The sequence below is a fragment of the Herpailurus yagouaroundi genome, unplaced genomic scaffold (assembly GCF_014898765.1).
Source record: "Herpailurus yagouaroundi ecotype Mexico unplaced genomic scaffold, PumYag 162, whole genome shotgun sequence".
Classification (NCBI taxonomy): Eukaryota; Metazoa; Chordata; class Mammalia; order Carnivora; family Felidae; genus Herpailurus; species Herpailurus yagouaroundi.
Genome location: NW_024412403.1, coordinates 26,754,192 through 26,776,598, shown reverse-complemented (window position 1 = coordinate 26,776,598; position 22,407 = coordinate 26,754,192). Strand labels below are relative to the sequence as shown.

At 36.6% G+C, this 22,407-nt stretch overlaps 1 long non-coding RNA gene and 1 pseudogene across 1 annotated transcript in view; one reads left to right on the top strand and one right to left on the bottom strand.

Moving 5' to 3' along the window:
- The first annotated feature begins 6,961 nt into the window (after positions 1–6,961).
- On the top strand, positions 6,962–8,864 carry LOC121036482 (ribose-phosphate pyrophosphokinase 2-like; annotated as a pseudogene).
- Positions 8,865–20,432: 11,568 nt separating this feature from the next.
- Positions 20,433–22,407, bottom strand: part of LOC121036068 (uncharacterized) — a 27,327-nt gene continuing 25,352 nt past the window's right edge. Inside the window, exon 3 of the long non-coding RNA XR_005793218.1 lies at positions 20,433–20,461. This is a non-coding gene — a long non-coding RNA (uncharacterized LOC121036068). The remainder of the gene's footprint in view (positions 20,462–22,407) is intronic.

Genomic DNA, 22,407 nt, shown 5'->3' with positions numbered 1-22,407 from the left:
TTTCTGGGTTAAATTAGTGCACTACTTCAGTATCTGCAATTCAAATAAGTCCTCTGAGAAATTGGCCTCCATAACCAGTGACGTGCTGCTGAACTGAACAGATCTCCAAAATATCCTAACAGATTTCTTTCTTTCATTGTAGAATTGTTTCCATCTGGTGCTTAGATATTAAACCTGGAATATGTAAAGGCTCTCCCCTCTCACCCTGTTTGACTTCCAAATGCTGGCAAATAATATGCATTGTCAATGAATTGAGGATTAAAATTGTGAACTTAACTGTGTAGTTATAAGATGCACAATTTTAAATGATAGATCTTCAAAGTGGTGGATTTTTTGTCTTTTAATTCATCTTTCAAATTTGGATATTTGAAGTGTTTGTTGTTTGTAAAATATTCTAACTCAAACCTACTTCGTTTGAAAAAAATAAAAGTCTTTTAAATTTTTTTTCCAAGTTCAGAATGTTGAGAAATGAATTTACGAAGGCCAGTTTTTGTGAGTATGCATATATTCATAACAGAATGGGAGCATCTAAAAACACATGTATCTATTTGTTTAGATAGATGAGTGGATAGATATTTAGATGTATACAGGTAGAAGTTTCCAAGATCCTGGGTCTATGGACAACAATTTCTTCATGAGAATTTTAGGATCCTTCACAACAACAAAAAATCTCTGACTTTTAAGACTGGCAACATTTTTCATAGCATCTTAATTAGAAAGCACAGAGTTACTTCTAAGAAACGTAATTGCTTCCAGACATATTTAAACCACTAGGGGGATGTTTATATGAAATTAGCAATAAGTCACAGGAGTGAATAAACCAGTTCTATGCACTGAATGTTGCAGTGTAAAAGCTGAGGAGCACACATGGAGAGTTATAAGAGAACCATGTGTAAGACACAATCATTATGTTCAATCTCTTCCTTCTTGTTGTTAGTCTTGTAACTTCTACCCATCCCTCTTTTATTGGCATGAATCTTCCGTGTCTTCCAGAGAACACAGTTATCCAGTTCTCTTGTTCAAATCTTCACACTTCATGCCTGGCCTCCCTTCACTGTTCTTTTCTTTTTAATATCCCATCATAATACTTTCTTCACATTGTCTCTTATTTAATTGCTTTCTTGAATCTCTTTCTCTTAATTTGATCTGCCTTGATCTCCTGGAATATTTTCTGATGCACTTCTCCATTTCACATTCATTTCATGGCTAGTTAAAAAAAATAACTGAGTTCTTGGGACATCTGGGTGGCTCAATCAGTTAAGCATCCAACTCTTGATTTCAGCTCAGGTCATGATCTCATGGTTTGTGAGACTGAGCTCCACATCAGGGCTCTGTGCTGATAGCATGGAGCCTGCTTGGGATTCTCTCTCTGCCCCTCCCCCACCTCTCTCTCTCTCAAAAAATAAATTTAAAAAAATGTTTAAAAGTAACTGAGCTCCTCCTGTACAGCACATGAAACTACTTACCATTTCTATTCACTGTACTGCTCCATTTAACTGTAAAAACAATTTTTTTGAGGAGACTCACTGGAAAGGAATTGATACAGCTTTGGAAAGGACAGTTAAGAATGTTTTGCTGAGAAGTATATAATTACTTGACTGATTCTAGCAAACATTTGTGGGAATCTTTTAAAGCAATTTTGTTCAGCTAAATCTCAGTTGGACACAGCATCTTGACCCAAAAACTTTCAAACAAAAAGATTCATTAAAATGAGCAAGAATTTTCCATAAAACTTCAAGATGCCATGCAATGAATTTCTACAGTTGCCTGCCATGCAAAATATTGTAGTATAAATTTAGAGATAACATTATAACTAATCTTCTAAAACAGACATTCTAAAAAACATTATATATGCTTGGGGCGACTGGGTGTCTCAGTCCGTTAAACGTCTGACTTCAGCTCAGGTCATGATCTCATGGTTCATGAGTTCAAGTCCCACATCGGGCTCTATGCTGACAGCTCAGAGCCTGGGGCCTGCATCGGATTCTGTGTCTCCCTCTCTCTCCAACGCTCCCCTGTTCACACTCTGTCTCTGTCTCAAAAATAAATAAACATTAAAAATAAATAAATAAATAGTAAATAAATAAATAAATAAATAAATAATATTCCATATGCTTTATTTTTTTAAGTTTATTTATTTATTTATTTAGAGAGAGAGACAGCAGGCGAGCAGAGGAGGAGCAGAAAGAGAGGGAGAGAGAGAATCCGAAACAGACTCTACATTGTTAGTGCAGAGCCCAATGTAGGGCTCAAACTCACTAATCATGAGATCATGACCTGAGCCAAAATCAAGAGTAGAATGCTCAACCAATGGAGCCATCCAGGTGCCCCAATACTGTATATGTTTTAAAATAAAATCTTAGAAATACCCAAAACACCCATTGCAGTTGGCATCATATGAATATTATAGAAAATCACAATGTGTTCTTCTTGCTCACACAACAAACACAAAATATCTATGATAAGAAAGAATTGGGGTGCCTGCATACCTGAGTCAATTTCAGCTCAGGTCATGATCCCAGAGTTGTGGGATCAAGCCCTGTATTGGGCTCCACGCCAAGCATAGAACTCACTTCAGATTCTCTCTCTCTCTCTCTCTCTCTCTCTCTCTCTCTCTGCCCCCTCCCTGCTTGTGCTAAATAAAATAAAATAAAATAAAATAAAATAATAAAATAAAATAAAGTGAAGGAATTGATGTAATGGTTTTGTGTCTTTTCATCTATTCAGAAAGCAGAAAGAAAAGAGAACTAACTTCATCTGATGAAAACTTGCATTTTCTTTTGCCTCCCTTTTCCCTTCCTCTCTCCCATCTGCCCTCCACTTCACCCTCCATCCCTTTAAGTTTTATCCATTTGTATTACAGTGGCACAGATTCAGAGAAGGGGTGGAGTCTGGTATTTTGGGTGGTCTTAACAAACCTTTAGTCTTTGGCTAACCTCTCCTTAGACTGAAAAGTAGCCAAGAATTTCCAATATTAGGAAGAGTCACTTTGAAGAGCTATACATGTATGACGAAGTGCATGTCAATATATCTGCTCTAATTTAATAAACAAAACTGAACAACAGGGCCTTGTCAGCCAAAGCAACAACTATTTCTCCCAAACTTAAAACACATCCTTGTGTAAGTTATGGTTCTTATTTGGTTATTGTGTTCATTTATTTCAGTTTATTGTTTGACATCTCCCACCAGCTGAGCCAGGAAACTCATGGCAGTGCTTCAAAAAGTAACTCCACCCTACATTTAGTTTTTAATTTGTTCTGATTCTTTACTCTTTTAAACTCACAAAGTTTCATGGAATAAGTGCCCAAGGAAGATAGCATTTGCTTTTTATTTCTAAGCAGTTTTAGAAACCATATATAAAATCTCCCTTGCAGCTCCTCCTTTTTGTTAGAAAATTATATTAGATTCATATGTGTTTTGAGAAGTCAGTTGTATATTTTAATTAAAGGGAGAAATAAAAAGTCCTTTCTCCTAGTGGGCTTACAAAGAATGTAGAAGTTATTTCTCCCAATAATAACTTAACAAATGATGTTTTAGTCCCCTGAATTAGGGTAAAGATGAGGGGGAACAGTCATCTGTACAGTGAGTATATATTATCATGGACTTTGAAAGTGCCTATCTTTTTGGTGCTTGGCAACACATAGTAAAAATATCCACAAGGGAAAAAAAAGTCAATGTTATTTCAACAAAAATAGCCAAACTGTTTCCAGACAACAAAATAGCAAATCCATCTAGACTCACTGGTGCATGTCTGGACGTTCCAAATGAAACCTTGCATCAAAGAGAAAATGTGAGCACTTTCCTATAATACCAATAAAAATTAAACTACAATTGGTACAACTTTTAAGAGTTACAAATTTCCACTATTCTAATCCCTAATTCTTAAGAGCAATCTTTTTTGTTTGATTGCACTTTTGTCAGAAGAAAAAAGAGGATATTTAAAATGAAGAATTTGTAATACAACACTGATTTCCTTTCTTAAGTGGTTGTCACTACAAAGAACGCCAAAACTTTGTAAACTTGATCAGGCTGGTACTGGAAAATGTAAACAACACTACAAAATAATGATGAGAACATTTTATCCAGGTTAGTACAAATAGATAAGACTTGCTTTTAAATGAAAAATTCCATGGAGACTAATGTACAAAAGGAGGGAGCATTTCAAGCTCACACTAGAAAGGTCATTGGCAGGGACCAATTTCGTAGTATTTAGCATACCTGTCCTGGAACACAACAGGGCTAAGCTGATTGAGCACGCATTTGAGTCTACAAAGGAATAAGTCCAGGTATTACAGATTAATGTTTAAAGAACTACACTACCTACTTTCAACATTCTCTTTATATATTTTGAGTTCTTGAATGAGTTCTAGAAGAACTCTATAACCCAAACCATTTTCAAGATGATAATGCACAGGAAAGTCCCCATATAATCAATCCTCTCTGAATGTGTCTCTGTTCCAGAAGAATGTAAGAAATTAGGTTTCTCCAAAAAGTGAGAAACCTAATTTCAATGATGATGACTTTTCCTTATTTTCAGTTGAAAAAGGGAAAAGAACTAACTTTGAATTTGAAGTTTTACAAGTCTACATTTTGAGAATATCTTTTTATCCTGAGAATACTTAGAAGAATGTTAATAGTTACTTGCTAACTAATTTGGATATAAATTAAAAAAATAAAGTTAAAAAAACAGTTAATAGTTACTAATGTTGACTCTATTTCAATATGGTAGACCGAGCATATGCATCTAATTACAATATTTTCTGGAACCCTACTAAAACTATAGTAAAGTATGCTTTTAGTAAAGTATTTTTTAAATAAAAACCACTTTACTGAGCTATGACTGACATACAAAAAGTTGCACATATTTAATACATACTACTTTATGAGTTTGAAGATGAACATATGCCCATGAAGTCATCACCATAATCAATCTCATAAACATATCATCACCTCCAAAAGTTGCCTCCCACCCTACTTATTTATTCGTGTGTGTATGTGTGTGATAAGAAGGTTTAATATCCGGGAAATGCAAATCAAAACCATAATGAAATAACACCTCATACCCATTAGTATGGCGATTATCAAAATAACAAAAGATAACAAGTGTTGATGAGGATGTGGTGAAAGGGAACTCTTGTACACTGTTAATGGTAATGTAAATTGGTACAGCCTTTAGGGAAAACAGTATGGAGTTTCCTCAGAAAAATGAAAAAACAGAATTACCATATGATCCATCAATCCTATTTCTATGTATATACTCAAAGGAAATAAAATCACTATCTTGAAGAGATATTTACACTCTCATGTTTGTTGCAGCATTATTCACAGTAGCCCTATGGAAGCAACCTAGATAGCTATTAATGGAGGAATGGATAAAGAAAAATGTGGTATGTTTATACAGTGTGATGTTAATTCTGCCTTAAAACGGAAGGAAACCCTGCCATTTGTGACCACATAAAAGAACGTTAAGGACATTATGCTAAGTGAAATAAACCAGACAGAAATAGACAAATGCTGCATGATCTCACGTATATGTGAAATCGAAAACAGCCAAACTCATAAAAGCAGAGAGTAAAATGGTAGTTATCAAGGGTTGGGGATGTGGGGGTAAATGGGAAGATGTTGGTCAAAGGGTACAAACTCTCAGCTATAAGATGAAGAAGTTCTGGAGACCCAATGTACAGCATGGATACTATAATTAGTGGTAAGTGTTGTGTATTTGAAACTTGCTAAGATTTCTTACCCAAAAAAGGGGATAACTGAAAGAATGAACTGTTACTACAAATATATTCCATGTATCCATAAGTTAAGACAAGGAAGATTTTTTTTAAATCAAACTTTAAAGATAAAAATTATATGATGGATATGTTAATTAACTTGATTACAACAAACATTTCACAGTGTATATATATATGTATCCAATCACATTGGATATCTTAAATATGTATAGTTCTTATAAGTCAATAATACCTCAATAAAACTGAAAAACAATTACCAGGCACTGAAAAACTAGGAAAATATGAGTCACACTGAGAAAATCAATAAATCAATATAAACTGAACCAGAGCCACTGTTAGAATTAGGAGACAAATACATTAGAACTGTTATTACAAGCGTGCTGGGTGGCTCAGTCATGATCGGCTCAGGTCATGATCTCATGGTCCGTGGGTTCAAGCCCCACATTGGGCTCTATGCTGACAGCTCAGAGCCTGGAGCCCGCTTTGGATTCTGTGTCTCCCTCTCTCTCTCTCTCTGCCCTACCCCCGCCTGTGTGCTCGCTCTTTTGCTCTCTCAAAAATAAAATAAACTTAAAAAAGAACTGTTATTATAAATATATTCCACATATTCAAAAATTAAGACATGAAAATTGTTTTTTAAACCCAAATCATGGCTTAGTCAGTTAAGTGTCCAACTTCAGCTCAGGCCATGATCTCATGGTTCGTGGGTTCTAGCCCCGAGCCAGGCTCTGTGCTGACAGTGCAGAGCCTGGAGCCTGCTTGGGATTCTGTGTCTCCCTCTCTCTCTGCCCCTCCCTCGCTCATACAGTGTCTCTATCCCTCAAAAATAAACATTAAAAAAAATTTTTAATTAAATTGAAAGAATCTCTAATATTTAAAAACTAAGAAACATAATTTTAAATAACCCACAGGTCAAAAAAAAGTAGAAAGAAAAATTAGAATGTATTTTGAACAGAATGAAAATACAATCAATTATTATGGGTTAAATTGTTTTCCTCTAAAATTATATTCAAGTTCTAAACCCCCCAGCATCTCTGAATGTGACCTTATTTGAGAATAGAGTCATTACAGGTATAATTAGTTAACTCAAAATGAGATAATACTGAATATTATAATATTAAACTGGATAATACTGGATAATACTGGATAAGGTGGGCCCTAACCCAATATGACTAGTGCCCTTACAAGAAGAGAAGAGACACACGAAGAAAAGACATCACACGATGACAGGCACAGAGACCAGTATAATGCACCCGCAAGCCAACGTACACAAAGGATCATTGCTGCCATCAGAATCCAGGAAGGGGTAAGGAGGACTGTACCAAGAGTCCCACAGGGAGCATGGTCTTGCTGACACCTTGATTCATGACATCTAGCCTCAAGAACTGTGAGAGAATAAAATTTCTTTTGTTTTAAGTCACCCAGTTTATAACACTTTGGTACGGCAGCCCTATAAAACTAATATGACATATCAAAACGTGTGGGATGCCACTAAAAAACAGTACCTAGTGAGAAATTTAAAGCACTTATTGCTTAATACTGGAAAATGAGAATCATCTCAAGTCAATGACATCAGCTTCCAAAGTAGAAAAAAGAAATACAATAAACTTCAGAGCCTAAATTATCTAGAAATCAGAATTAAAAACAAAAACAAAAAAACAATGAAACCAAAAACTGGTTCTTTAATAACAAAGATAAAATTGACATACATTCTAAGCAGTCTATTAGGAGAGAATAAAGGAGAGTAGACACTAGTTCTCCCAATATCAGGAGTAAGGGAAGTAACATAACTATAGATTCTAAGAATATTTAAAAGATAATAAAGGAACATTTTGAACATCTTTATGGCAATAAATTTGGCAACTTAGAGGAAATGGACAAATTCCTCAAAAGCCACAACTTCTAATGGCCACACAAGATATAAAAGTTTTATCTATGAAAAATATTAATTGTAGTTAACTTTCCCACAAAACAAAAATTCCAGGCACAAATAGTTTTACAGATCATTTCTCCCAAAATTCAAGGAAAAAATAACACCATTTCCGCACATATGCTTCTAAAAAGTTAAAAAGAAATAAATAATTCACAGACAATTATATAATGCCAGATTCACCCTGACATCAACACCAGACAGGGACAGCGTGCTTTCCCGCTCCCGAGCCTCGGCCATCTCTGCCACGCCCAGGCACATGCCCTTCAGCGGCAGCTCACACTAGGACCTGTCCCTGTGTGTGGCTGACTGGCTGGGCCTGAAGCTGGGAAAGGTGGTCACTAAGAAGTTCAGCAACCAGGATACCAGAGTCAAGATCGGTGAAAGCGTGAAGCCAAAGATGTCTATAACATCCAGGGTGGTGTGGAGAAATCGACAGCCTGATGGAGCTCCTCATCGTGATCAACGCCTGCAAGATCACATCGTCCATCATCCAGGGTAACTGCCATGACCCCAGGTTTTCTATACTCTCGACAAGGTAAAAAGGACAAGAGCCATGTTCTGATGTCTGTGAAACTTGTGGCATATATGCTCTTGGTTGCTGGGGCAGACCACATCCTCACCATGGACCTGCATGCCTCTCAGATCCAGTGAGTCTTTGACATTCCAGTGGATAATCTGTACACGGAGCCTGTAGTCCTGCAGTGGATTCAGGAGAATACTGCCAAGTGGAGGAACTGTATTATCGGTTCATCTGATGCCAGAGGAGCTAAAAGGGTCACATCAATTGCCGACAAGGTAAATGTGGAATTTGCCTTGATTCACAAATAGAAAAAGAATGCAAATGAAGTAGACTGGATGGTTCCTGTGGGCCACATGAAGGACCACATGGCATCTTTGTGGACAACATGGCTGACATGCGTGGCACTATCTGCTGTGCTTCCAACCAGCTACTCTCAGCAGAAGCCACCAAAATTTATGCTGTCCTTTACCCACAGGATCTTCTCTGGGCCAGCTATTTCCAGAATAATGCTGCCTTTGAAGCTGTTGTCACAAACACCATTCCATATGGGGTCAAAAGGAGACACTGTTCCAAGATTCAGGTTATTGATATCTTGATGATCTTGGCTGAGGTAACCCAAAGGGCACACAATGGTGAATCTGTGTTTTACCTGTTCAGCCACATACCACTATAGATCCCAGATGTAAGGTATGAATGAAGCCTACTTTGGCCTCTGAATTGCCAGAGTTTTTCTGACTTTTTAGTTTCAGGACTCAGCAATTATAGGATAATGCAACAGCACCCAATCTTTGTATACTCCAAGACCCATTGTTTCCCTCTCCTCAAGCTCAAGTCCATTTATTTTCAGTTTGAGGGGAGGGTAGTGGTTATTTGATTTTTCTAAGTGACCTGCTGTTAGTGATACATGTTTCATCATCCTGACTTGTGGGATAGGTGACCTTTTTCTTTGTTTTATCAGTACTTTGAGGCCACAAGTTTCAAGTATATAATACATTGCAGAAGTTCATAGTTTATATATTCTGAAGGTGCCAGAGATGACTTCAGATTAAAGCTTTCTGTGTAAATAATAATGTCAATGGACATTTGGGTAAAACCCTGTATACAGAATTATACTGAGTGAACCTTGGAAAACTTATAATACCCTGAATTTTGAATTTTTTTTCAGTAACCAGGTTTCAAATAAACCATTGTGGTTATTGTGCTTAATCTGACCAAATTTTACGTGGCTTTAAGATGGCCACTGACATGTTTACTTTCTGATAAACATTAGACATATCAGAGGCAATGTAGTTCATTATTTTTTTTTACTGCAACTTCTAAAAAATATAACTATTACTCACCTGAAATGTCATGTTCTAAAATTTCAAAATTATCTTTAGCAATAGACTGACTGAGAAAATGTTTAGAGAAAGACTCTGCAGGCTCACTGGTCCATTCATGCTGTGCTCTGACTATCCCAGGAAGACAGCTCTTTGAGTGGCTCCTCCTGTCCTGCCATCTAGTTTTATGGTCTATTTTTAGCTCTAGCCTTTACTTTGCCTTTTTTGCAATAATTTCACGTTGTGGATTTCCACCAAAATAAAGACTCCCCTAAATCCCCTCAAGTTTACTAGTCTGATCATTATTTTGACTTGGACATAATAAAAAGTGAATTTTTGTGAGTGCCACCTAAATCATATTTAAACATTATTTCTTTAGTTTTGATTTCACATTATTTTGCCTTTTGTAATCAGAAGTAGCAAGTCTCTTAGGCAACTGATTATTTTATTTTATTTTATTTTTATTTTTTATATATATATTTTTTAATATATGAAATTTATTGTCAAATTGTTTTCCATACAACACCCAGTGCTCATCCCAAAAGGTGCCCTCCTCAATACCCATCACCCACCCTCCCCTCCTTCCCACCCCCCATCAACCCTCAGTTTGTTCTCAGTTTTTAACAGTCTCTTATGTTTTGACTCTCTCCCACTCTAACCTCTTTTTTTTTTTTTCTTCCCTTCCCCCATGGGTTTCTGTTAAGTTTCTTAGGATCCACATAAGAGTGAAACCATATGGTATTTGTCTTTCTCTGTATGGCTTATTTCACTTAGCATCACACTCTCCAGTTCCATCCACGTTGCTACAAAAGGCCATATTTCATTCTTTCTCATTGCCACGTAGTATTTCATTGTGTATATAAACCACAATTTCTTTATCCATTCATCAGTTGATCGGCAACTGATTATTTTAAGTAAAACTGTTAGATGAAAAACGTGGGCAAGTCAGGCCTATGAAAAAAGTACAAATCAGTAAGCATTAATTTTTGATCCATTAAGATAATGTTCAAATGGTGGCCCAAGAGTAATCATGGAAGCCAAGAATGCTTTCTCCACAAGATGGCCCTTGACAACACCCTCCACAGGGAGGTGCATTCCTGCCTGCGGCAGAAGGCAAGCGCTGGCTCCCTGTGAGCTTTGTTATACACACACTTGTGTGCAAACAACTGAGTTCTTCAGCCCCCAAAGAAGAGAATTTGTCTACAGAAGACAAAGCCTTAGAATAATAATCTCTCCCTTCTGCTGACTCTTAAAACTTGAAGAGAGGAAATTCTCTGATCTACATTCTGCAGGTAGAAAAATCAAATCTTTAAGTCATTAACAAATTTCAATGGCAATCTTTAAGGTTTCAAACTTCACCACAGCAGAGGTTGAAGTTAAAAGTTCATTTCAGTCACTGCAGAAACTAGCATTTTGCTATACCTTAAAATGACTTTTGAAGGAAAAAAAATGGCATTATGTAGCTTTGTAGAGCCCCCTATGCAATATAGATTGTCTATACCTATAAAGAGTTGACTTAAGATATATAAAGAGCCTATTTAGATATACTTTTTCGTTTTAATAAATGAGTGATATCTCTTTCTTGGAATTTCTTTTTTTTTTTTTTCAACGTTTATTTATTTTTGGGACAGAGAGAGACAGAGCATGAACAGGGGAGGGGCAGAGAGAGAGGGAGACACAGAATCGGAAACAGACTCCAGGCTCTGAGCCATCAGCCCAGAGCCCGACGCGGGGCTCGAACTCCCGGACCGCGAGATCGTGACCTGGCTGAAGTCGGACGCTTTAACCGACTGCGCCACCCAGGTGCCCCATGGAATTTCTATACATAGACAAATGAAAATGTAGCTATGAACACACATAGGAAGACAGTCTTGGCATACATGTTCACATGACTCATAGAAGTTTACTTAAAGGTAATCATTTCAAGTTAAGATTGATTCTAAGATACAGAGCTAGTTTTAAAATAATCTTCAGATAAAAAATTGAAAAATCTATTGTCATTTTCTGAATTAAGAACTGATTGTTTCTATAATTTAACCTTAAATTTTATTACTTTCAAGGATTTCTGATATATTAACTAATTAGACTACACTTGGCCATACACAGTGGCAGTGCAGACCTTAGCTATCTGATGGTTTCAGTTCAAGAAAGATGATGAAGGTGGCCCTACGAGCAGCGCAGTCCCAGAACTTGCATATCCCTTGCTGCTTGTGTGGAAACATTTAAGTGAAACCACCAAATACATTAGTCCCACCCAACTCCGCTATATGGGGTTGGATTCATGTGCATCCAGTCAAAAAGGGGAGCCAGAGAAATACAAATATACCAAAGCTGCTCATCTTCCAACTTAAATTATACTAATCAACTTACAGATATTCATATTAGAACTTTCCTTTTTAAATGTCAACTAGATTCAGAAATAGAGAATTTTCAGTGCTTGTATTAGTTTAGGATATAGGCTTTGGGGGCACCTGGATTAAGCATCCAACTTCAGCTCGGGTCATAATCTCAGCATTTACGAGTCCAAGCCCCATATCAGGTTCTCTGCAGTCAGCACAGAGCCCACTTCAGATTCTCTGTCCGACTCTCTCTCTCTGCCTCTCTCTCTCTCTCCTTCCCTCAATATTAAACAATTAAAAAAAAAGAATATAGCTTTTAAGATTGTCTAACACTGTACTAACACATTTAAATAAAATCGTGTTACTTCTTTCATTAAAAAAAACACATTAAAAGAAATAAAACTACCCAATATCCCTTGTTAATTTGGATTTTTAAAATTCTAATCAAATTTTAGGGAAAAAAGCTGTCACTATATAAAAATGATAATACATTATGTTCAAGAAGCGTTCATTAAAGATATGCAAGATTAGTTTAATACCTGAAAGCAAATCAATGTAATGCATCACATTAAACTAAAAAACACAAACTCAATACATGCAGAAAAAATCATTTGAAGAGATCCAATTTCTATTCCTAATAAAAACTTGCAGAAAACAAGTAATAGAAGGAAACTTTCTCAACCTGATAAAGAGAATCTATGAAAAATTTAAGCTAACATCACACTTAATTGTGGCAAAATGAATGCTATACCCCAAATTAGGGACAAGACAAGGGTGTCCACTCCCACTTCTTCTATTCAATATTGTACTAGAGTTTCTAACCATGGCAGTTAGGCACGAAAGGGAAATAGAAGCCATCCAGATTATAAAGGAGGAAGGAAAACTATCTTTATTCACAATGTAATTGTTTAGAAAATCCTTTGAAATAGAAGATGGCGATGCAGAAAGACCCTGAACTCATTCTTTCCCATGGACACACTGAATCCACAACTACATGTGGAACAATACCCTCTGAAAAAAAAGACCTGAAAACTGGCTGAACAGTTGCCTCACATCAAATGAGAAAAGGGCCATATCAAGGTGGATAGGAGAGGCTAAGACATGCCAAAAATTTACTGCCCCTGGCATGGTAAACCACAATTGAGAGGGATCTCACAAATCGAGCTTCTCCCAGAGGAATGAAAGTTTGTAACCCACATCAAGCACTCCAATCCTAAAGACCTGTACCTGAGAGACAAGCTCCTAAAATAGCTGCCTTTGAAAACCAACAAGGCTTGTATTCACAAAACCTGGGAGTCTGTAGCAAACTGAAAGACTGCTCTTAAAGGACTCATATACTCACTTGACCCAGGGCCCAGACTGCAAAGCCAGCAGTTTGGAAAGTACCCAGATTAATCTGTTAATCTCCAAGCATCAACTGAAAGGGCAGAGACCTGTTGGGAATCTCTCCAAGGATGGAGACACTGGTGGGCACCATTTTTGCACTCTCCCTCTCCCTTGCGATAGCCAGTGGGCACATGCCATCTCTTCTCCCCCTGCCTCACTAAAAGTGGGGGGCGTGCAACATCCCTGCACTTGCTCTCTGCCTTGCTAAAGCTGACAGATACATGCCATACCTGTTTTCTCTCTGCCATGATCCACAGTGCCCGTGTCTCCTGGAGGGGAACTTTTACATACATCTAATGTCCTAGTATTTTTTTACATCTTGTATCCAAGTTTTTACAATGGAAGCCCAGGAGATGCCTCTTGAGCACTTGGCTCTGGAGGCTACAGTGGCTTGCATTCTTGAGTCCCAAGGGACTATAACAATCAGAGAGGCAGAGTACCACCTCCAGGGCAGTATTCAGATCAAAAACTGAAACACTCCATCTTTCTGATAAGGGGGCCTATTTGCCTGCCCAGGAGCACTGGCCTGATGAGCAGGCTCCTGGTCTGGCAAACTCTTAGAGGCCTACCGAGGTACTCTAAGGGAATGGGGCCAAGGGATGCAGGCCTCTGCCTCATGCCAGCTTGCCAATATCCCCAAGAAGGAGTTTGTACTCTTGTCTGGCACCTTGATTTTTGCAGTTGCTGCCAAGGAACACCTCTTCATCACCTGACTCTGAAGGCCAGCAGATCTTACATTTATGCATCCCACAAGACTATAACCAACAAAGTAAGAGTTTTCAAATAGCTACCACCCTCAGCACACAGCAAGAAGCAATAGACCAGGAGCTGAGTCTCTCCACAAAAAGTACCTATAAGCTTATCACCATAGCTACAGCCTAAAAAGTAGGCTTCTAATTAAATACATACCTAAAAGTTGACTGTAAACCTTTCAAGAGAGAAGACGGGCCCTATCTTCATGCTCCTCCTCTACCACATTCCAGAACACCAATGTCACTTGGAAGGGAGTTCTTATTTGTGTTTGGTATCCCAGGTTTTATATTTGGTACCCCAATATTTGCAGCTGCCACACAGAAATATTCCTGGATCACCTAGACAGCTTGAGTCCCTGGGACCCATGGGACTATAACAATCGGAGAGACAGTTCTTGGCAGGCCACCACCCGCAGAGCACTGCACAGCCAGCACACTAAAACACACTGCCAGACTTTCTCTGTAAGAGGCCTATTTATTATCCTGGAGCTTTAGCCTGAGGGGCAGGTTTCAAGATTTCCTTGAGGCTATACTCTCAGGGAATGTAGGTGAGGGGACATCATTTTTATACTCTCCCTCTGCCTTATTACAGTTCACCTGTACCTCCCAGAAAGGGGCTTATAACCCTCCTCTGGAGCCCAATTTTTGCAACGGTTGCAAAGGGGACAACACCTGACTTCCTAGTCTAGAAGCCAGCAGGATCTACAATGGCAGTCCCACAGGATTGTACATATTACATACTAAAAGCTGCTGCCTAAGGGTCTGGCTTCCAATCAGCCTGAAACTAGATGCTGGCACATTCTCAACAACTGAAGCTATTAAAAATAAATCAGGCTGCTTGGACAAAGACAAAGATTCAAGAAACAATCAAAAGCTAGGACAAAGTTAAACAATAAGGTTCATCTTCTATAGGAGTACATTCCTGAAAGACTGGGAGAAATAGCTGTTTCACCTAATACAGAGGGAAAAAAAACACAAAAAAAGAGTCAAGTAAAATGAGGAAACAGAGAAATATATTCTGAACAAAAGAACAAGATAAAATCTCAGGGAAGAAAAAAAACCTTAATGAAACATAGATAAGTAATTCACCTAAGAGTTCAAAGTAACGGTCATAAAGATCCTCACCAAACTTGGAAGAAGAATGGATAAACAGTGAGAACTTCAACAAAAAGCAGAAAATAGCAAACTGGTGCAGACACTCTGGAGAACAAAATGGAGGTTCCTCCAAAAGTTAAAAATACAACTACTCTATGATCCAGCAATTGCATTAATAGGCATTTATCCAAAGGATACAGAAATACATATTTGAAGGGGTACATGCACCCCAATGTTTATGGTGGCATTATCAACAATAGCCAAACTATGCAGAGAGCCCAAATAAAGATGTGGTGTGTGTGTGTGTATACATATATATATGTATATGCGTGTGTGTGTATATACATACATATATATACAATATGTGTGTATATATGTATATATACATATATATACATACAATAGACTATCACTCACCTGTCAAAAAGAAGAAAAAATGAAGTCTTACCATTTGTAACACCATGGATGGAGCTAGAGTATATTATGCTGAGCAAAATAAGTCAGAGAAAGGCAAATATGATTTCACTCATATGTGTTAAGAAACAAAACAGATGAACATATTGCAAGGTGAGGGAGAGAGGGGGAAAAAAAAGCCATGAGAGACTCTTAAAGTTATAGAACAAACTGAGAGTTGATGGAGGGAGGTGGCTAGGGGATGAGCTAGATGAGTGATGGGTATTCAGGAAGGCACTTATTACGATGAGCAATGGATGTTGTCTGTAAGTAATAAATCAATGAATTCTGCTCCTGAAACCAATATTACACTACATGTCAACTAACTAGAATTTAAATAAAAATTTGAAAAGAAAAAAGATAGGAAATATAATGAACATATCAAACAGAACTCACAGAGCTAAACAATACAATAACTGAATTGAAAAATACACTAGAGAGATTCAATAGATTATTTAAAGCAGAAGAAAGGATCAGTGATCTCAAAGACAGGGCAGTGGAACTCATCTAAACAGAACAGCAAAAAGAAACAAATAATTTTAAAAAGTGAAGATATCAATATCAAGCTGAACAACATTCACATTATCAGGGTCCCAGAAGGAGAAGAGAAAGAGACAAAAAATTTACTTGAATAAATAATGGCTGAAAACTTCTTCAACCTGGGGTAGGGACCAAACACTTCAGAAAGCAAAGGAAGTTCCAGATAAGATGAACCCAAAGAAATCTACAGCATGACACTTTACAATTAAAATGTCAAAAGTGAGAGCAAGAGAAAAACAATGTTTTAGTTACAAAATAACCCCCAAAAGGCTATCAGATTTTTCACAGAAATTTTTCAGGCCAGAAGGAGGTGGCATGAAATACTCAAAGCACTGAAATGAAAAAACTTGCAACCAAGAATATACTCAACCCGGCAAAACTGTCATTCAGAATTGAAGGGGAAATAAAGTTTTCTAGACAAGCAAAAACTGAAGAAGTTCATCACCACTAAACCAGCCTTACAAGAAATCCAAAGGGAACTTTTTAAAAATGAAAACAAAGGGCTTTAATTAGTAGTAAGAAAATATGTGAAAATATAAATCACACGGGTAAAAGGTAAATATACAGTAAAGAAGGTGGTTTAATCACATATAAAGCTAATAAGAAGGTTGAAAGACAAAATTAGTAAAATTATAACTACAATAATTAGTTAAAAATACATGTAATATGTAAAAATGTGGCATCAAAAACATAAAAGAATAAAAATGTAGAGTTTTAAAATGTGTTCAACTTGTTATCAACGTAAAATAGACTGTTATAGAGTTTGTTACATGAAAGAATTATGGTAGCCAAGAGCAAAAATATACATTAGATACACAAAAAATAATGAAAAAGAAATCTAACCATGACACTAATGAAAGTCATCAAACTCTAACAGAAGAGAACAAGAGAAGAAGGAACAAAGACAGTAACAAAAAAAGTTAGCAAAATAGCAATAAGTACATGCCTATCAATACTTACTTTAAATGTAAATGAATGAAATACCCCAATCAAAAAGACAAAGTATAGCTAAATGGATTAAAAAAAAAAAAAAAAAGACCCTGAGCTATGCTATCTACAAAAGACTCACTCCAAATGTAAGGATTCAAACAGATTAAAAATTAGGGGTGAAAAAATATATTCCATGTAAATGAAAACAAAAAGAAAGCTAAGATAACTAAACTTATATCAGACAAAATAGACTTTAAAACAAAATCTATAATGTAAGACAAAAAGCATTACATAATGATAAAGGGGTCAAACCAACAAGAGAATATACACCCAAAAGAAGACCACCCAAAAGAAGACCACCAAAATATATAATGCAAATATTTATACACCCAAAAGAAGACCACCAAAATATATAATGCAAATATTAGCAGACCTAAGGGAGAGGTGGACAGCAATATAATAATAGTTGGGGTCTTTACACCCCACTTACATCAATGGGTTGATCATCCAGACAGAAAATCAACAAGGAAACATCAGCCTTAAACAACACACTAGACTAGATGTACATAATAGATATACACAGAACATTCCATCCAAAAGCAGCAGAATACACATTATTCTCAATTCCAAATAGAACAGTCTCAGGATAGATCATACGTTAGGCTACAAAACAAGACTTAGTAAATTTAAGAAAACTGAAATCATATCAAACAACTTTTCCAAAAATAATGGTATAAAACTAGAAATCAATTGCAAAAAAGAAACTGGAAAAATCACAAATATATGGAGATTTGATCAACATGCTACTGAACAGTGAAGAAATGAAAGGAGAAACCAAAAAATATCTTGAGAAAAATACAACATACCAAAAGTTATAGAATACAGCAAAAGCAGTTTTAGAGGGAAGTTCAGGGCAATACAGGTCTACCTCAAGAAAAAAGAATCTCAAATAAATAATCTAATTGTACATTCCAAGGAACTAGAAAAAGAATGAAGCCCAAAGTTATTAGAAGGAAAGAAATAACAAGGATCAAAGCAGAAATAAATGAAATACAGAATAAAAAGACAACAGAACAATCAATGAAGCCAACAGCTGATTCCATGAAACATAAACAAAACTGGCAAAACTTTACATAGACTAAGGGGGAAAAATGTAGATGACATGATTTTATTTTTTTTATTTTTTTATTTTTAAATTTACATCCAAGTTAGCATATAATGCCACAATGATTTCAGGAGTAGATTCCTTAATGCCCCTTACCCATTTAGCCCACCCCACCTCCCACAACCCCTCCAGCAACCCTCTGTTTGTTCTCTATATTTAAGAGTCTCTTATGTTTTGTCCCCTTCCATGTTTTTATATTATTTTTGCTTCCCTTCCCTTATGTTCATCTGTTTTGTATCTTAAAATCCTCATATGAGTGAAGGATGACATGATTTTATATATAGAAATTTCTAAAGACTCCACCAAGAAACAGAATAAATAAATGCAATAAATTTGTAGGATACAAAATCAATATACAAAATATGTTACATTTATATACACTAAAAATAAACTATGAAAAGGGGAAAGTAAGAAAATAATTCCACTGACAATTATACATAAAAGAATAAAATACCTATCAATAAATTTAACTAAGGAGGTAAAATATCTGAACACTAAAAAATATAAAATACTAATGAAAGAATTTAGGGGGTGGGGGGGTGGGGAGCACAAATAAATGGGAAGATACTCCATGCTAATGGGTTGGAAGAATTAAAAAGATCACTCACCATGAACAGGTGGGATTTATGCCCAGGATATAAGGATGGTTCAATATTCACAAATCAATCAATATCATACACCACATCAACAAAACAAAGCACAAAAATCATATGATCAAGGGTGCCTGGGTGGCAGCCAGGTGGCAGTCAGTCAGTTGAGCATCTGACTTTTGATTTTGGCTCAGGTCATGATCTCACAATTCATGGGATCAAGCCCCGCATGGAACTCTGCTCTGACAGCATGGAGCCTACTTGGGATTCTCTTTCCTCCTCTCTCTGCCCTTCCCCTGCTCATGCTCTTTTTCTCTCTCTCTCTCAAAATAAATAAACATTGTTTTAATCATATGATCATTTCAAAAGATACAGAAAAAGCACTTGATAAGATTCAACATCCATTCATGGTAAAAACTCTCAACAAAGTGGGGTTAGAGGGAACATACCTCAACATAATAAAGGCCTTATCTGAAAAACCCACAGGTAACAACAAACTCAATGGTGAAAAACTGAGAGCTTTCCCTTGAAGGTCAGTAACATGACAAGGATGTCCACTCTCGCCATTTTTATTGAACATAATACTGGAAGTCCTAGCCACAGCAATTAGGCAGGAAAAGAAAAAAAAAAAGTTACCCATATTGGTAAAGAAGTTAAACAGTTACTATTTGTAGATGACACGATACTATACACGGAAAATCCTAAAGACTCCACCAAAAAACTACTAGAAGTAATAAATGAATGCAGTAAAGAAGCAGGACATGATATTAATACCAAGAAATCAGTAGCATTTCTATACACTAACAGTGAAGTCACAGAAAGAAAAATTTAGAAAACAACACAATTTTAATTGCATTAAAAACAACAAAATACCAAGGAATAAACTTAATCAAAGAGGTAAAAGACCTCTACTGTGAAAATTATAAAACACTGATAAAAGAAATTAAAGATGACACAAATGGAAAAATATTCCACGCTCATGTACTGGAAAACTTAATATTGACAAAATGTCCATATTACCCAAAGCAGTCCACAAATTCAACGCAACTGCTTTCAATATTCCAATAGCATATTTCACAAAACTAGAATAAATGATATTAAAACTTATAGAGAACCACAGAAGATCTTGAATAGTCAAAACAATCTTGAAAAATAAGAACAAAGCTGGAGGTATCACAATTCTGGATTTCAAGATATACTACCAAGCTATAGTAATCCAAACGGTATGGTATTGGCACAAAAACAGACACATAGATCAATGTAACAGACTAGAGACCCCATAAATAAATCTATAATTATATGGTTAATTTATCTATGACAAAGGAGACAAGAATATACAATGGGGAAGCTATGGTCTTTTCAATAAATGGTACTAGGAAAACTGGACAGCTACATGTAAAAGAATAAAACTAGACTACTTTGTAACACCATACACAAGAATAAACTCAAAGTGTGTTGAAGACTTAAATGTGAGACCTGAAGCCATAAAAATCCTAAAAGAGAACACAGGCAGTAATTTCTCTGACATCAGCTATACATAGCAACAGTTTTCTAGATGTGTCTCCTAAGACAAGGGAAACAAATGCAAAATCAAACCATTGGGACTATACCAAAATAAAAAGCTTTGCACATCAAAGGAAACCATCAAAAAGACAAAGAGAGGACATACTGAATGTGAGAAGATATTTGCAAATGATGTATCTTATAAAGGGCTAATATCCAAAATATATAAAGAATTTATACAACTCAACACCAAATAGCAAATAATCTGATTAAAAAATGGGCAGGGGACCTGAGTAGGGAGAAAAAAGAATACTCATTCACTGTTGGTAGGAATGCAAACTGGTTTGGCCACTGTGGAAAATATGGAGGTTCCCCAAAATATTAAAAAAGAATTACCATATGAGCCAGTAATTCCACTCCTGGGTATTTACCCAAAGAAAATGAAAACACTAATTTCAAAACACTAATATGCACCCCTGTTTATAGCAGCATTATCTACAATAGCCAAATTACGGAAGCAGCCCAAGTGTCCATCGACAGATGAATGGATAAGAGAGACATGAGGGATAGGGAATAATAATGGAAGATTATTCAGCCATAAAAAAGAATGAAATCTTGCCATTTGCAACAACATGGATGGATCTAGAGGGTATAATGCTAAGTGAAATAAGTCAGTCAGAACAAGACAAATATTATATGATTTCATTCATATGTAGAATCTAAGAAACAAAACAGAGGAAAAAGAGACAAACAAACAACAAGGAGCCTTAAATATAAAGAATAAATGCAGTTACCAGAAGCTAGGTGGGTGAGGGCATGGTGAAATAGGTAAAGGGGATTAAGAGTGCACTTACTGTGATGAGCACTGAGTAATGTATGGAATTGCTGAATCACTGTATTGCACACCTGAAACTAATATAACACTGTATTTTAATCATACTGAAATCTAACAATTAAAAACTTTTTTAAAAAATAATTCAAGGTAGAATTTAAAAAGAATGACCACAGGACTTGAATAGACATTTTCCAAAGAAGACATACAGGTGGCAAACAGACCCTTGAAAGAATGCTCAACATCACTAACCATCAGGGAAATGCAAACCAAACCCATGAAAAGATATCACTTCATATCTGTCAGATTGGCTATTATCAAAAAGATTTTTTTTAATGACGAGTGTTGGCAAGGACGTGGAATAAAGGGAACCCTCCTATACAGTTGGTAGGAATGTAAATTGGTATAGCCACTATGGAAGAGCATATGGAGCTTCCTCAAAAAATTAAAAGGAAAGCCAGTGTACAAAACAGCAATTCCACATCTGGGTAACTATCTCAAGAACACTAATTTGAAGAGATATATGCACCCTTATGATCACATAAGGTTTTTTGTTTGCAATAGCACCAAGATGTGGAAGCAATCTAAGGCATATTACTCAGCCATAAAAAGAATGAAATCTTTCCATTTGCAACAACACTAAGTAGACTTAGAGGGTATTGTGCTAATTGAAATAAGTTAGAGAAAGACAACTATGACTTTACTTATATGTGGAATCTGAAAAACAAAACAAAAATGAACAAACAAAACAAAAACAGACTAACAGATATAGGAAACTACTGGTTACCAGAAGTGGAAGAGATTGGAGGAATGGGAGAAACAGGTGAAGGGAACTAAGAGGTTGATACTTCCAGTTATAAAATAAATAAGTCATGGACGGGGCACGTGGGTGGTTCAGTCAGCTGAGCACCCAAGTCTTGATTTTGGCTCAGGTCATGATCTCACGGTTTGTGGGTTTGAGCTTCATGTCAGGCTTTGTGCTGATAGCTCAGAGTCTAGAGCCTGCTTCAGATTCTTTCTCCCTCTCTCTCTACCCTCCCCTATTCATGCTCTCTCTCCTTCTCTCTCAAAAATAAATAAACATTAACAAAAAATTAAGGGGCGCCTGGGTGGCTCAATGGTTAAACGTCCAACTTCAGCTCTGGTCATGATCTCACAGTTCATGAGTTCAAGCCCCGCGTCGGCTCTGTGCTGACAGCTCAGAGCCTGGAGCCTGCTTCGGATTCTGTGTCTCCCTCTCTCTCTGCCTCTCTCTCTCTCTCTCTCTCTCTCTCTCTCTGTGTGTGTCTCCCTCTCTCTCTGCCTCTCTCTC